This window comes from Saimiri boliviensis, chromosome 5 (assembly GCF_048565385.1).
Source record: "Saimiri boliviensis isolate mSaiBol1 chromosome 5, mSaiBol1.pri, whole genome shotgun sequence".
Lineage (NCBI taxonomy): Eukaryota > Metazoa > Chordata > Mammalia > Primates > Cebidae > Saimiri > Saimiri boliviensis.
This window is the reverse complement of record NC_133453.1, coordinates 124,445,647-124,463,615: the sequence shown is the minus strand read 5'-3', so window position 1 is coordinate 124,463,615 and position 17,969 is coordinate 124,445,647.

Below are 17,969 nucleotides of genomic sequence, written 5' to 3'. Positions count from 1 at the left end.
TAGTTTTGTCTTTTGGGCTCTATACTACTGTTATGAATGGATTACATATCCCAATTACGGTATTAGAGTATTCTAGGTTTGTCCATGTACTTAATTTTACCAGTGGGTTTTATGTCTTTAAGTGCTTTCTCTTTGCATGTCAGTGTTTTATTTTTGTTTTTTTTTTTCACATTGAAGAACTCCCTTTAGCATTTCTTGTAAAACAGATCAGGTGGTAGTAAATTCTCTCAGAATTTTGTTTATCCAAGAAAGACTTGTTCTCTGCTTCATAATTGAAGAATAGCTTTACTTGACACAGTATTCTTGGATGAGTTTTTTTCTTTCAGCACTGTGAAACTGTCATGTCACTCCCTCTCAGCCTGTATGTTTTCAGTTGGGATGTCTGTCGCTGGATTAATTGGAGCTCCTTTATACGTTATTTGCTTCTTACCTCTTGCTGCTTTTAGAATCCTCTTGCTGCTTTTAGAATCCTCTTTTTTTTTTTTTTTTTTTTGAGTCGGCGTTCCGCTCTTGTTACCCAGGCTGGAGTGCAATGGCACGATCTCGGCTCACCGCAAACTCCACCTCCTGGGTTCAGGCACTTCTCCTGCGTCAGCCTCCTGAGTAGCTGGGATTACAGGCACGTGCCACCATGCCCAGCTAATTTTTTGTATTTTTAGTAGAGACGGGGTTTCACCATGTTGACAGGGATGGTCTCGATCTCTTGACCTCGTGATCCACCCGCCTCGGCCTCCCAAAGTGCTGGGATTACAGGCGTGAGCCACCGCACCCAGCTAGGATCCTCTTTTTGTCTTTAACCAAATTGAGAGTTCGATTATTATGTGACTTGGAATGGTCTTATTTTGGTCAATTCTGTTTCTTGTCCTCTTACTTTTCAGTATCTGGCTATTTGTCTGTTTCTCAAGTTTTAGAAAGTTTTCTGCTGTTATTTATTCGAATATGCTTTCTACTCTTGCTCTCGTTCAGCTTCCTCTCGAACATCAATGATTAATAGATTTGGTCTTTTGAGGTAATTTTCTTTGTCTTGTAGGCAATCTTCATTCTTTTCATTCTTTTTTCCTTTTTCTCCTCTGACTGTATTTTCAAATAGCCTGTCTATGAGCTTACTGATTCTTTTCCCCTGCTCGATCTACTGTGTCTCTGAGAGCTTCTAATGCAGCAAATTTGAATTTGCTGTTTCCAATATTCGTTTGATTTTTTAAAAAATTTCAATCTCAGCCGGGCGCGGTGGCTCAAGCCTGTAATCCCAGCACTTTGGGAGGCCGAGGCAGGTGGATCACGAGGTCGAGAGATCGAGACCATCCTGGTCAACATGGTGAAACCCCGTCTCTACTAAAAATACAAAAAAACAAGCTGGGCGTGGTGGCGCGTGCCTGTAATCCCAGCTACTCAGGAGGCTGAGGCAGGAGAATTGCCTGAACCCAGGAGGCGGAGGTTGCAGTGAGCCAAGATCGCGCCATTGCACTCCAGCCTGGGTGACAAGAGCGAAGCTCCGTCTCAAAAAAAAAAAAAAAAAAAAAATTTCAATCTCTACCTGAAAACCATCATTCTCAGCAAACTGACACAAGAGCAAAAAACCAAACACCGCATGTTCTCACTCATAGGCGGGTGTGGAACAATGAGAACACATGGACACAGGGAGGGAAGCAGTACACACTGGGGTCTGTTGGGGGGAAATAGGGGAGGGACAGCGGGGGGTGGGGAGTTGGGGAGAGAGAGCATGGGGAGAAATGCCAGATAGAGGTGATGGGGAAGAAGGCAGCAAATCACACTGCCATGTGTGTACCTATGCAACAATCTTGCATGTTCTTCACATGTACCCCAAAACCTAAAATGCAATTTAAAAAATTTCAATCTCTTTGTTATGTTTATCCAAGTAATTTCTGAATTTCTTTTCTGCGTTATTTTAGAGATCACTGAGTTTCCTGAAAACTGCTGTTTTAAATTCTTGGTCAGAGAGTTCACATACCACCATCTCATTAGGGCACTAGTTTACTTTGTTTATTTGGGAAGGTCATCATTCCCTGTTTGCTGTTGTTTCTTGTGGCCGTACATATATGTCTTTATGTTGAAAGATGGTTTACTCTAGTCTTCTCTGGCTCATTTTGTTTTTTATTATATATATTTGCTTAGAGATTCTTCATAATTTTCTTTTTTCTTTTTTCTCCCCTACCAGGTAACTGCTTTCTTTTTAGCACTAGATGATGCCTTAATTTCAGGTTTGCCTCAGTTCTGGTTATCAGAATGCCACCTGACCTGAGTCGGGGAGTCCCAAAGGGATTATCCCAGAGATGCGGGGAAACTGATTAGGGGTTTGTGTCCCTGTGAAATGAATCTCCCACAAAGTGGTGCTGTTGCAAAACTCCTCTGATTTGGCATCTCTTTCGGCCAAGTTACAGAGCAGTATCCAGGGGTGGGGATAGTAGCTCTACTTCCCTGTTTGTCTCTGGCTGTCCTCAGGGATATTTCTCCCTTCAGGCATTCTTGATGTTTCCCATAGGTGGAGGCAGGGATAAGTCTCCTGCCAGAGAACTTGAGGTAGTAGGGAGGCTGGTTGTCTACCTTCATCTCACTTTTTCCATTGTAGAAACTGTGAGTTGTTGGGTGGGGAGGTTCCCTCACGCTGGGTGCTGGGCAGATTGTCAGGAAGGATGTGGCAGATTCTTAGCTGAGAACAGTCTGTTTCTGCTCAGACAGTTTCTGCCCCAGGAACTGTCACATTTGAGTTCTGGGATATTGCTGGTGATAGTCTTATGCTGTATATTTGTTTTCGGTTTTCTGTGAATTTCCATTCACAGAAAACTACAGGAAAGACTTTTGATCTTGGCTTTCTTAGGGCCAAACCACTGTGAATGAAAACAGGATATCTATATTCTTGACACTGAAGATGAATATTAGACTATAGGAATTAATTTTTCTAAATCACACATTGTAACACTTCAAAATCATGCATATATCAAATTAATGCACAAATTTTGCTATGCTTCTGAATTACCTGAGGGGATTTTTTTCTTTTCTTTTCTTTCTTTTTCTTCTTCTTTTTTTTTTTTTTTTAATATGGAATCTGGCTCTGTTGCCCAGGCTGGAGTGCAGTAGCACAATCTTGGCTCACTGCAACCTCTGCCTACCGGGTTCAAGCAATTCTCTGCCTCAGCCTCCCGAGTAACTGGGATTACAGGCGCTCACCATCACGCTTAGCTAATTTTTGTATTTTTAATAAAGACAGGGTTTCACCATATTGGCTAGGATGGTCTTTTACTCCTGTCTTCAAGTGATCTGCTCACGTTGGCCTCCCAAAGTGCTGGGATTACAAGCATGAGCCACCATACCCAGCCCCATTTAAAAAAATATTTGTAAAATACACATACCATAAAGTTTACTACCTTAACCATTTTTAAGTCTACAGTTTAGTAGTGTTAAATACACTCAAATTGTTGTGCTATCCTCATTACCATCCATCTCCAGAACTCTTTCCATCTTGCAAAATTGAAACTCTATACCTATTAAACACTAACTCTCCATCCCATTCTCCCGCTGGTGCCTGGCAACCACTATTCTACTTTCTATCTCTGAGTTTGACTAGGTACCTCATATAAGGGGAATCATACAGTATTTGTTCTTTTGTGTCTGGCTTTTTTTGCTTAGCATAATATCCTGTAGGTTCATTCATGTTGCAGCATGTAGCAGAATTTTCTTCCTTTTTAAGGCTGAATAATACTTCTTTGTAGGTATATACCAAATTTTGTTTATGCATTCATCCTTTAAGGGACATTTGGGTTACTTCCAACATTGGCCTATTTTGAATAATGCTGCTGTGAACATGGGTGTACAAATACCTGTTCAGGTTCCTGCTTTTGATTCTTTTGGTCATATACCCTGATGTGGAATTGCTAAATCATGTGACAATTCCATTTTAACTCCTTGAGAAACTGCCATTGTTTTCCATAGCTACACCATTTTACATCCCCGTATCAAGTGCATTTTGTGCATCTATTGAAGTGCATCTGAAGTGTTTGTTCTTTATTATTTTATTTTATTTTGAGACTGAGTCTCACTCGTTTGACCAGGCTGGAGTGCAGTGGCTCCCTCTTGGCTCAATGCAACCCCCACCTCCCGAGTTCAAGCGATTCTCCTGCCTCAGCCTCCTGAGTAGCTGGGACTACAGGTGCCTGCTGCCATGCCTGGCTAATTTTTATAATTTCATATGAGATTGGGTTTCACCGTGTTGGCCAGGCTGGTCTGGAACTCCTGACCTCAAGTGATCTGCCCACTTTGGCCTCCCAGAATGCTGGGATTACAAGCATAAGCCACCATACCTGGCTTTCTTTATTCTGTTAATATGATGCAGTTCATTAATTGATTTTTAGATGTTACTTCACATTCCTGGGATAAATATCAGTTGATAATGGTACATAATGCTTTGTACATGTTGCTGGATTCAACTTTCTCATATTTTGTTAAGGATTTTTGTGCATATGTTCATGGGGTTATTCATTAGATCAGGCATCCCCAAACTATGGCCCGTGGGCCACATGCGGCCCCCTGAGGCCATTTATCTGGCCCACCGCCGCACTTCAGGAAGGGGCGTCTCTTTCATTGGTGGTCAGTGAGAGGAGCACAGTATGTGGCAGCCCTCCAACGGTCTGAGGGCCAGTGAACTGGCCCCTGTGTAAAAAGTTTGGGGACGCCTGCCTTAGATTTTAGTCGTCTTTTCTTGTGCTATCTGGCTTTGTTGTTAGGCTAATGCTAGCTTTATATGTCATATTGGGAAGAGTTCCCACATGTTCAATTTTCTGAAAGAGATATATATGTAGGATGTTATAATTGCTTCCTTAAATATTGGATGAAATTATCCAGGCAAACTTTTAATTAGTTATTTATTTAATTTGTTGAGACAGTGTCTTTCTTGGTCACCCAGACTGGAATTTGGTGGCACAGTCATAGCTCACTGCAACCTCAAACTCCTGGGATCAAGCAGTCTTCCTGCATCAGGTTCTTGAGTAGCTAAGGCTACAGGCACTATGTACCACTAATCCTGGATAGTGCTCTTTTTTTTTTTTTTTTTTTTTTTTTTGAGACAGTGTCTTCCTCTGCCACTAGGCTAAAGTGCAGTGACGTGATCTCGTCTCACTGTAACCTCTGCCTCACTCGAGGGTTCAAGCAATTCTGCTTGGCCTCCCTAGTAGCTGAGACTATAGGTGTGTGCCACCACACCTGGCTAATTTTTGTATCTTTTTTTTTCAGTAGAGATGGGGTTTCACCATGTTGGCCAGGATGGTCTTGATCTCTTGACCTTGTGATCCGCCCACCTCAGCCTCCCAAAGTGCTGGGATTAAAGGCGTGAGCCACTGCACCCAGCCTTGGATAATTTTTTTTCATGTCTACTTTTTGTAGAGATGAAGTCTTGCTGTGTTGCCCAAGTTAGTCTTTAATTTTTGGCCTCACGTGATCTTCCTACCTCAACCTCCCAAAGTGCTAAGATTATAGGCATGAGCCACTGTGCTAGCCCCAGGTGACCTTTTCAAAGCCTGTTTCAGATTATTTATCTTTTTAGCTTAAAACCATTTAGATTAACAGCTAAACTCCTTACCTTGGTCTATGAAACTAAATGGTCTTTTCTGTCCACTGTTCCAAATTCATCTCTTGCCTGTCTGCTTCTCTTCCCCACCATATTCCAGCCACCCTGGCCTTTTGTGTGTCTCTTAAACATACTGAGCCTGCTCCCACTATGCTCAACTGTTTATACTTCAGGGCTTTGCACTCCCTTTAAAATATACTTTCCCCAGGTTATTTCATCAGTGGTGCTCATCTGGGTGTTTTGTTTTGTTTTTTTTTTTTTTTTGATGGAGTCTTGCTCTGTCGCCCAAGCTGCAGTATAGTGGTGTTATCTTGGCTCACTGCAACCTCTGCCTCCTGTGTTTAAGCAATTCCCCTGCCTAAGCCTCTCGAGTAGCTGGGATTACAGGCACGTGCCACCACGCCCAGCTAATTTTTATATTTTTTGTAGAGATGGGGTTTTACCATGTTGATCATGGTTGGCCAGGCTGGTCTTGAACCCCTTACCTCAGGTGATCCGTCCACCTTGGCCTCCCAAAGTGCTGGGATCACAGACGTGAGCCACAGCCATGGCCTCATCTGAGTTTTTGGATCTCACATCCTCAGAGAGGCCTTTCTAAAATAGAGGCCAGACTCAGGGATCTATTCCATCACTCCGTCTCATCATCCTATTTTAATTCTCTATGTGACAATCACATCCTAGAGGTTTTTGTGTTTCTATATTAACTATTTCTTCTTGCTTGAATGTAAGCTTCTTATGCACAGGACCCTCATGTTTTTTCTTGCCAGTGTCTTCCCACCGCCAAAGTCAATGTTGACACATCGTAGACAGTAAATATTGGTTGAAAAAATGGACATCAATAACCACAATTATAGTTGCTGTTTGGCAGCAGACACTGATTCAAATGCACTGATGTAAGACCAGGTACTAATTTAAATATTCACAAATACCACTTCATTTAGTTCTCTAAAATAACCCTAAATGCAAATATTATTTTCCCCTGTTAAGTAAGGAGGAAATGAGCCTTAGGAGAGGCTGAATAAGGGTCATGGCCATACCACTATTAGGGTGTGTGGCAGGGCAGCCCCAACTCATCTGTACCTCAATACACATCCTATCCTCTTTGGTTACAGGCAGGAAAAGCTGATCCACCAAATTAAACGTGGTGGCCTCGGGCTGACAGATCTCTGGGGAAGCCCAGGTTGAGACCCCTTCGTTCCGAGCGGTGGCCTATGTGAGCATCTGAGGAGCTGCGGTACAGCCAAGGCCCTATCTGGGGCACGGTCTTGATGAGTAACAGGCATCTTTAGAGGCTTTGTTTTCACATCCTCTTTTCAAAAATGGATTTGCTTCCTTAAACACAGTTGGCTTCGTCTTTTACATAATACAAATTCATATTCCTGTCTTTCGTGAAGCCAGTGTCCTTGTGGTCTCCATGTGTGTCAGCTGAAGCTTTAGATTGTCTGACCACAGAAACTGATGACCCCACAGTCACTTGAGCGCTTTTTTCTGTCCCAAGAACTGCACCTAGAGCACCACGGGGATGATCTCATGTCATCCTTGCAACAGCCTGTAGGGTCCAGCCCTACAGGGTTCTGTGAGCCCCTCTCTGCTGGTGTGGAGATGAGAAACTGTAGAAATAAAAGACGAGACACAGAGATAGAGAAAAGAGAGTTTGGGCCCGGGGGTCCACTGCCAACCAAAGCGCGGAGTCCGGCAGTGGTCCCGAGTGCCTGAACGCTCTGACTTTTATTGAGTACAAAGCTGGGGTCAGGGCAGGTAGGGCATGGGGCAAAGCTGGGGTCAGGGCAGGTAGGGCGTGGCCTTGGTGGTCGCTGAGAGGGTCAAGTACATCACGTGTCATATAGGTAAGGGCTTAAGACCTTCAGGTAGCCGAGATGAGGTAAGGAGCATAATGTGTCAGCACTTTTTCCACACTTGTGAGGAAATAACAAAGACATTAAGATTCCTATTACTTTTACTGATTATCTCTTCTAAGAAAAAACGAACCAGGTGCAGAAGCGGATCATGAGAGTGGACATGGAATGTGACCACTGAAGCACAGCATCACATAGAGACATTTAACCCCTGGATGTCTGTGGGGTTACCTGACAGCTGTCAGGCCTACCACAAGAGCCCGGAGGAGCGGAGTTTTCTCCTAATTCCCCCAAGGAAGGAGATGTCTGGGTCATCTTGGATGCCTCCTTCCCAAGATGGCTAAACAGGAGGCGCTTTCCCAGCGCTGGCGCTGCCGGACAGTTGAGGTGCCCTCCAGCAGCCCTTCCACAGGCATGACAGAGGGCTTAAAGCGTCTTGCCTTAGGGTCATTTCTTTCAGGTCACCCCAGGTTCACACTTCCAACCTGAGAGGCATTAGTAAAAGAATTAGGATCACCTGTGAGTAACTAATAACTACCATGGTTATATTTCTTGTTACTTTCTTCTTCATTATTTATATGGAAATAGGCTGAGGCTTCTGGCTCCTGCCTTGGCACTTATGGGATCTCCCCACTACCACAGCCCAGCTCTGGTTACTAGCCGATTTTATGGATTAGAACCCTTAGGCTTAAGGGGGCTAAATTTGTCACTCCAAATCTTGGCACAGGATATAAATGAAGGACTCTTTACGCTCCTACTGCCTATGCATGCCTGTGCAGTGTCTGGCCGAAAGGCATGTGTTATGTGATGCTTATTATTCATTACCTCTCTGCAACAGGGATAAGATAATGATGATGACGATGATAACTCTCAGCATTGTGATAGGCACTTGAGCTACGTAATCTCACAGTAGCGGTGCTATTGGGGCCCCACCCAGATCCCCTTTAATGTACCAAGCTGAGTGTTGGCTACTCAGGTTGCAGTCGCTTCCTTCTTCTGAGTGCTCAGCTAAGGGGAACCACCTTGCCTAGAAATGCCTGCTTTCCGCCTAGAGGTGGCCCCAGCCAATGATTGACAAATATGGGGTGCAAAAGTCTGGTGCCTTGTCTCAAGGTTGCATAACTCTGTGATACCCTCATGCTATGGTGGGATCAGGCTGAGGTTAAAAGGCAGCTGAATCTACATTTTTCTTGGTTTCTTTTTTCCTTCTATCTTGCCACCCACATTCCCTTTCTGAGACCACTTGCACCAAGAATCTCTGTCTCAGGTCCTTCTTCTATAGAACATCAGACAAGCCCTAGGAGTCCAGAACTATTGTCCGTATTTTGCTGAGTGACAGCCTGAAGCTGGAGGTGGCTGTCCTGACTCCATCTAGTCCTAGAGATGTGGCATGGCTCTGGGCACCTTAGCTATGTTGGGAGTGTTCATCCCCAGCGCCCGTCTTTGAAGCCACTGCCTCCCAAGGATGAGAAGTGCAATCTTATGAGCTGTGCTCCTCTGGTCCTACTCTTTATCTGCATTCTTTCCTTGGCTTCTGTCTCATCCTGGTTGCCCATCACCCATCGTGGACCGTGACTGTGGGACCCTTGCAGACAAGTGGAGGCTGAGGTAGCCATGCATTTGGCTTGCCCAGCATGATTTTCTTCCTGTGCCTTATATAAACCCAGGATGGAGTGCTTTCAGAGTCCCTCAGCTAGAGGGTAATGTAAGGCATACTCAGACTCCATCTGCCCTCGACAGTATTTCTGAACCTAGAGGAACTGCTCATGGTGGACCCTGGACTTCTGTTGATTTTTGCTGCTTACCTGTGAGGAAAAAAGTTGCTTTTCCTAAATTGTGCCAGTGTTCTGTCTCACCGAAAAATGCAAGTGGTGAGGTATTGAAGGTCCTTTTTCTCCTTGGAGCTGTCCTGATGGTGTGAGGACTGCTGCAGCCACCAGGGCTGCTTCGAGCCCCAGACAGAGTAAGAACCCTGTCAGAACTCTGGAAGCTGGGTTTGTGCAAAACCTCCTGCCAGACAGACTTTGCGCACATGATCAAGCCAGGACACTCAGAGCCCTTCTTGGGGACTGTTTTATAGAAACTAAGGGAAGGAACAATCTCCTGCCTCTGAGTTGCTAGGATTAGAATCTAGGAGTGTTGGCGTTCATCCTTCCTGCCACATGGGAAATGCCCTTCAGAGGTAATATAGAGTATGCCAACATCCAGGGGGTGACAGCACCGAGACATGGAGAGAGAAAAGAGCAGTCTAATAACAGTAATGCAGGTCAGGGTCTGTCACACCTGGTGCGCCCCGTCCTTCCCACTGGCACAAGCCAGTGGAGGCTCTGTCATTGACTTCTGTCTGTTTCACCTTGAGATTATCCTGGCTTATCTGGGTGGCTTTATTTTAATCACAAAGATCCTTATAAAAAGAAGCCAGGGGAATCAGAGTCAGAGAGAAGAAGGTAAACTGACAATAAAAACAGATTGGAGCAATTCAGCCAGGAGCCAAGAAGTGACGACCACCTTTAGAAGCTGGAAGGTGCAAGGAAACAAATTCTCTCCTGGAGTCTCCAGAGAAATCAACTTTGCCGACACTCCCATAAGATGATTTCAGCCCCATAAGATTGATTTCCAGCTTCTGATTCCCAAAATTGTAAGAGAATAAATTTTTGTGGCTTCAAGCCTCTAAGTCTGTGGAGCAATAGCAAACGAGTACACCCCGCTGCGCCTCCAGTTTCTCACTTGTAAATTGGGAATCTCAGCAAATTTAGCTGACCTGTGAGGCCCCATCTAACTCTCCTTTTCATATTTGCATTCTATAATTATACTTTTGGGCTAGGCAGAATAAGTATCTATCAGCTGGCTTTTTCAGACATTCAGGAATCGAGATGCAATGAAGTAAAATAAGGACACACAGCTCTGACCAAGGCGAATCAGAACCCAGTCACTCATCACTTCAGTTCTGTTAGATTACAAAGACGTAGAAGAGGTCTCTCTTGCTTGTATTTTATTTGGATATAGCACAATTTGAGCCTATCCCAATGGCATCAGCATCACGAGATGACAGCTCAAGGTCAGACTAAGGGAAGACTTGAAAGTCAGAGTCAAGGTGATGAACAGCAGCTCTTCCCAACAGTCAGTGAGCATTAGAACCAATTACCAAGTTTATAAACAGCCACAAAGTTTCACAGTCTCCCAATGTGGCAGAGACACTTGCACACCCAGAATTACTATTTTAGAATTAAAGTACTATCAGGACTTTTCCCCCCCCACTTATTTAGTGGCTTTTCATCTGAAGATCTTAGTGTCCGTTTGTACCCAATGAGAACCTAGAATTTTCAATCTTCACCTGAGAAAAGAGGAAGAAAACATCAGAGGAGAGAGAGGAACAAAAATTTCCACCCTTATATATAGGTTCCTTAAACAACTGTGTTGTAAAAGCCTGCAAAGCAGTGAAAAGGACTATGTTGAGTTCTTTTAATAGGGTCATTTTTAATTCACTCTTTTTTCATTAGATCAGCAAATATTTGTCTACTTTGTAAATGTGTATCTACTTTATACCAGGCACTGTTCTAGGTACTTGTGATACATTTGTGAAGACAAGTGGCAACCCTCTCATCCACATGGGCCACACATTCTCAGGATGTCTGATAAAGAGTGTGGCATTACTGACAGTGGAAAAGCTGATGGCTGTGGAATTAGAGGGCTTCCTTGGGCTCATTCCTGGGAAGTGAGTCACATGGTCAGCCTATGTCTCCAGCAGCCATTCCTCCTTCCCCACCGTATTGCAAACATATTCTTACATTTTTTTTGTATATTATGATCTTTTGACATCATAAAATCTTTTGAGTCAGGGAGAGACTGCCCCCTCCCCCCAGCCCCTGGGGCTAGCCAATTCTTAGAGGTAACAAAAGGCTCAGCCTGAACCATGTTTTTTTTGTTTGTTTGTTTTTTGCAAGACAGAGTCTCACTCTGTTGCCAGGCTGTAGTGCAGTGGAGTGATCTCTGCTCACTGCAACCTCTGCCTCCTAGGTTCAAACGATTCTCCTGCCTCAGCCTCCCAAGTAGCTGGGACTACAAGCACATGCCACCATGCCCATCTAATTTTTTATATTTTTAGTAGAGACAGGGTTTCACCATGTTGTCCAGTATGGTCTCGATCTCTTGACCTCATGATCCAACCACCTTGGGCTCCCAAAGTGCTGGGATTACAGGTGTGAGCCACCGTGCCCGGCCTGTTTTTTTTTTTTTTTTTTTTAGAGAGAGGGTCTCACTCTGTCGTCCAGACTGGAGTGCGGTGGTATGAACATGGCTTAATGCAGCCTTGACCTCCTGGGCTCAAGCCATCCTCCAGCCTCAGCCTCCTGGGTAACTGGGACCACAGACATGCACCACTACACCCAGCAAATAAAAAAAAATTGGAGTAGAAACAGGTACTCGTCTTGTTGTCCAGGCTGGTCTCGAACTCCTAGGCTCAAGTGATTCTTCCACCGTGGCCTCCCAAAGTGGTGGAGTTACCACACCTGGCCCTAGAGCATTTGATTAGCAAACTAACCAACCAGACCCCTCCCTCATCTGACCCATACACTCCAGGAGACAATGTCTCTCTGCTTTCATCACTCCAGAGCCAGGTGCCAGGCAACTAGGGACCACCCCTATGGCCTAGAGCCCACTGAAATTCTTCAAACCAGCCAATCCTAAACTATTCACTCTGCCCCACCTTGCTTTTTCCACAGAAACCCCAAGGAAGGCTCTGGCTTAAACCTTGCCCTGACTCCTGTCTCTGGCTCCTGACCACTCTGGCGTCTTCCCATGTGGCCCTGCAAGGCATGCTATGCTTCCTGTCTCCAGGACCTGTGAGTATAATAAACTTTGTTTTCCTGAGCCTCTCCTGTGTCGGTGTTGCAGCCACACTGACTCACCATTGCACAAAAGAACACAAAACAGCCACTTACCAAGCCCTCGTGTGGTTTAGTGGATGAACACAGGGCCCAGCAGGAGAGCTCCTGGAGTCAGATCCTGTGGTTCCGGTTTTGGCTTGGTTCACCCCCTAGCTGTGTGACCTCAGGAGAGTCACTTTCAACCTCTCAGAGCCTCAGTTCTCTCAGTTGTCAAATGGAGGTGGTAATGATGACTTTGTGTTGCTGCCGTGAGGACTGAAGAATGAAAAGTGCCAGGCCCAGAGTAGCTATGAGTCTCTCGCCTGTTCTCACCCCAGTTATTCTGTGAGTTGCAGAATAGTGTGATTCTATTATAGTTAAAAATTAAATATATATGTTCATATATATATATATATCTACTTGCAAAAAAAAAATGGCCTCAAAGGATATTTATAGCAATGAATAATATGGTGGCCTTCCTAGCCTCCATTCCAACTATAGCCCATCATGTAGTAGCCATTTATTTGGTTTGGTTGGAACTGACCCCTCATTCTTCAGAGGTTTGGTCCTATTCTTGGAACCAATTAGGATAATCCCATCCTTTTTGCCACAGAGATTGATTCAGGAATGGGAACTTCTCCAGTTATTACTTGGCATTCCCCAGGCCTTAATGACTGGCTCATAAGGAGGCATATAACCGAATTTGATCAAGTCAGAATGAAACCTGGGACTTTCACTCCATGGTTGTTGAGATTCTCTCTTTCCTCTCTTCCTTTTCTTTCCCTCCCTACCCACTTCTCTTTGATAAAATATGTGGCCCTGTTGTCAGCTGTGTTACCACCTGAAGTGAGCCAGCTTCAGGATGCCGCTGATGTCTTGGAAGGCAGAGCAAGGAGACAGAAGGAAACAGAGTCTTTGATGACATAGTTGAGTGACTGAATTAAACAAATCCCAAAGCCTGCCCAAACTCTGGACTTTCAAAATCTCTTTACATTTTCTGTTTAAAGTATTCAAAATGAAATGGTCAATGTGGCATTGTTTGTAATAGCAAAACACTGGGAACAAATGTTCATTCACTCAGAAAATGATTAAATTGTGAGAGGCAATACATTGTTTTACTGTTTTGTCCACTTTGCATTGAGCTTTTCCTTACTGGCAACATATTTTGAACTGATAAATGCACCAAACTGTAACACGTGGGAACGGTGGTGGTGAAAATAGGGAGTGGGCAGAGGGTTGATAGGGAAACTCTTTCACTTTCTATGGTTTTATACTTCTGTTAAGTTTCAACTTTCTTCTTTTTGGAGTCTGAGATGGAGTCTCAGGCTGGAGTGCAGTGGCACGATCTCGACTCATTGCAACCTCCACCTCTTGGGTTCAAGTGATTCTCCTGCCTCAGCCTCCTGAGTAGCTGGGACTACAGGCGTGTGCCACCACACCCAGCTAATTTTTGTGTTTTTAGTAGAGACGGGGTTTCACCATGTTGGCCAAGATGTTCTCGATCTCTTGACCTCGTGATCTGCCCACGCTGGCCTCCCAAAGTGCTGGGGCCTCATGTGTCAGCCACTGCATCCAGCCAAGTTGTAACTTTTACAATGAGCATACGTTGCTTTCTTTTGGAAATAAAAACTTTTTTCAAGTAAATGGAGAGTAATATATAGAAGACACTTTTTGTAAAATAGTTTGTGTCAAAGCAACATAGGAAATATTTTCAGTCTTGGGTAGGGGGCAGTTAGTGCATGGAGGGGAACAAAGGAGACACTTCTGGGGTATGGATCATATTCTGTTTATTGAAATGTTTCCACGTGTGTTCATTTGGTGAACATTTGTTGGGTGTAAACTGAAGATCTGTGTGCCCTTCTACATGTGTGTTAAACTTAAATAAAATGTTTATATAAAAATATTGCAGGATTTTAGAGAGGGGCTAAGACACGTGTCAGGTTTGAAATCATGTCATCTCAACAGCATCTGCCACATTGTACATACGGGATGGGAAGGGAAGATTGTCCATCATTTTTAGGAGGATGATATGAAGTTGCATTTTTTTTTTTTTTTTTTCGGAAAGTTCACCCATCTTAGTAGTTTCAAAGCTAGAACACAAGTTTCTCTTTATTTTTCTCCTGATGGAGGGGGAAGGAAGGAGGCCCAGGTGGGAGATGCCATCTCTGGGAACTGCTTCAGTGGCTGGATGTGAAGTCGGTCACAAATGACATGGTCAGCTCAATTATCTAAGGCTTGAAGGGAGCAGCTAAGGATTTACTCATTTGTTTCTTCAACAACCTTTTCTTTTTTCTGGGTGCTTAAACTCTGCCTGCATTCTGGTAAATGCCTCAAACACTAGGATGAATAAACTATGTTCTTGCCTCAAGAAATTTTCCATCATGCAGAAAGAAATTGGTATATTAACAAAATTAGAGAAATACAGTGTTATACGGGCTGCAATGGAAGTATGCAGAGTATCAACAGAGAGAGAGAGAGAGGGAAAAATCAGAGCCCGTTAGTGGGTGGTGTTTCAGGAGGCAGTGATCTAAGGGGTGTTAAGAATGTGAAGTTATCAGAGGTTGGTTACCTGCTGTTTGTAAGGCGTGAGGAAGAGTGAAGTCAAGGGTAGGTATTTCTCAGATTCTGGTTTGAGATGATATGGTGGATGATGCTGAAATTCTCCAATAAAGGGAGGTTGAAGATGCATAGATTTGGGGGTTCCTTTGGATATATTGGATTTGGGGAGTGGGCTGGCTCAGCAGGAGATGTTCAAGGACAGTTGGATTGTGGGTCTGGGGCAGGAGGCCAGAGGGGTAGGAAGAAAATCGTGGAGAGTAGATGCCATAATTTTTTTTTTGAAATGTGAGCAGAAGAAAACGAACCATTCTTTGAGCATATGTAACTCTTTTTTCCCATGTCAGATTCAGCTAACTTAGTTCCTTGGTTTTTTTTTAGCCCCTTACTCCTCCATGTTTTTGACATTTCCCATGAAGCTGAGTTGACTCATTAGTTTTGCGTTGTCAGTAGCCCTTAGCAACCTCTGACCAGTTTCAGTACAAATGTTTAGCCTGGGAAGACCTATCCCTCCCAATATATTGGTCATTCTGGATGAAAATTTTTATCAATAATTTTATTGTAAGATAATACACAGATACTAAAAATCACAAAAATCAAATGCATGGCTTAATAAATCATTATAAAGCAAGTACCACCCAAATCAAGAAATACAACTCTCCTGGGCACCCCAGAAATTCTTCCATACGCCCCATCCAAATCCTTTTCTTCCTCCACAGTTAAGCATTACTTGGAGAAAATTGTGATTTGTACACTTAAAGGTTTAGCTTATTTTATTGCAGAATCCTTCATGCCCACCATTGCCTTTTCCCGGGATGCCCTTCCCCCCTTGCAAGTCAGTGTTAGAACTCACCCCTGTAAAGCATTTCCAGATTACAGGTGTTGAATGCCCACTATGTGTAGTCAGTGTACTAAGGAATCCAAGAAAATAATGTGTCTTAGAACCCTCTCCCTCTCCTTACTGCATTACTAGCTACGTTTATTTTATTTGATTTTCTCCCTTTTGTTAATTTTGTCCTGACATCCTTTTCTTCCTGACTGTATTATAGATGATTTCAAAGTAGAAACAAAACATCCTGCTCGTGTTTTCCAGATTCTTGCCATTCAGAGGCTGATCCATACACCAACATCACCAGGGAGCTTGTTAGAACTGCAGAAAATTGGACCCCACACCTATGGAATTAAAATCTGCATTTTACCGAGATTGCTAGGTGATTCTTGTGTACTTTCGAGTTAAGAAGCCCCGTCCTTGAGCAGGGCTTTCTCGTGCTTTGCTGTACATTGGAATCACTTGGAGATCTTTCAGAAACATTTAACCTGGGTCCCACCCCCAGAGATTCTGAGCAATTGGTCAAGGGTGGGTTGGTTTGAATATCAAGATTTTTAAAAGCAGCCTGATAAGGTGACTAACAGTTTCAATTCCCTGGGACTGAGAGAATTTTCCAAGGCATGGAATTTTTGGTGCTAAAACCAGGAATGTCTCTAGCCAAGCAGGGAGAGTTTGTAGCCCTACGCCTGGTGATTGTAAAGTTGAGACCCACTGCTGATGAGAATGCACAACAAAGGCTGGTAATACAGAACTATGCCATTCTGTTGAGACCACAAGTCCCTTAAAGGCTGAAAGGGCATTTAGACATTCTTTTTGTATGTATATTTTCCAAATGAAGCCGCTGAATAATGCCATAACCAACACGATATTTCTCCAAATGTCCTGTAGTCATACCTCAAGTTTATACGTTTTTTTCATGGGAAAGGGAGTTAATAAATTTAACATTCACACCTTCTGGCATGTGGACCTAAACACACTTCCCTCTTTTCAAGTGAGGATCTTAGAGCCCTTCCTGTAACCGCTGTTGGAGTTGACCTTGGCAGCCAGCTTAGATATGCCAGTACTGGACAGGTCCTCACTCAGCCCCAGCCCTGGAGTCCATGCCTGCAAGAATACCACACCCTAGCGCTTGAGTGTTGCTTATGTTTCTTCAAGACATACAAAAGATGAATAATAAGTTTATATTTGGTTTTCCAAAGTCCATACAAGAAATGGAAGTAAAGCAACTATATACCTTTTTTTTTTTTTTTTTTTTTTTTTTAGAGACAGAGTCTTGCTCTGTCGCCCAGGCTGGAGTGCAGTGGTGCAATCTTTGTTCGTTGCAACCTCTGCCTCCTTGGTTCAAGCAATCTTCTGCCTCAGCCCCCTGAAAACCTGAGATTATAGGCACCTACCGTTATACCCAGCTAATTTTTGTGTTTTTAGTAGAGACGGGGTTTCACCACCTTGGCCAGGCTGACCTTGAACTCTTGACCTTATGATCCACCCACCTCAGCCTCTCAAAGTGCTGGGCCACCGCGCCTGGCCAAAGCAACTGTATACTTTAATCTGAAATCTCATGGAGCTGTATCAGGCGCAGAAGCCATGTTCTTGGCCATCTGTAGATTCTTCCATAGAGGCTGTGCATGGTAGTGGATAAAAGCAGACCTCAGGAATGAGGCTCAATTTCCTTATCTTTATAACAGGGATACTAATAATACCATATCTGATTTATAAGACTATGAGAACTATGTGATTTATTATGGGCAGTTTCATTAGAACACTCATGACCCTTAGCAAGTGGCTCTACCAGAGATAACTGTGATGTTTATTCCCAGAGGAGGCTCTTAACGTCTAATGTATTTCCTTTGACTTCCTGGTCTTTCTTCTCTTTCCCATGTATATTCCTGAAATTGGGGCTCTGGGGACATTTACTAAAAACGTTAAAAAATAGATAAGAACAAAAAAAAGACTCCACTCGATTTCTTTTTTTTTTTTTTTGTGAGACAGAGTTTCGCTCTTGTTACCCAGACTGGCGTGCAATGGTGCGACCTCGGCTCACCGTGACCTTGGCTCACCGCGACCTCGGCTCACTGCGACCTCGGCTCACCGCAACCTCCGCCTCCTGAGTTCAAGCAATTCTCCTGCCTCAGCCTCCTGAGTAGCTGGGATTACAGGCACGCACCACCATGCCCAGCTAATTTTTGTATTTTTAGTAGAGACGGGGTTTCACCATGTTGACCAGGATGGTCTCAATCTCTTGACCTCGTGATCCACCTGCCTCGGCCTCCCAAAGTGCTGGGATT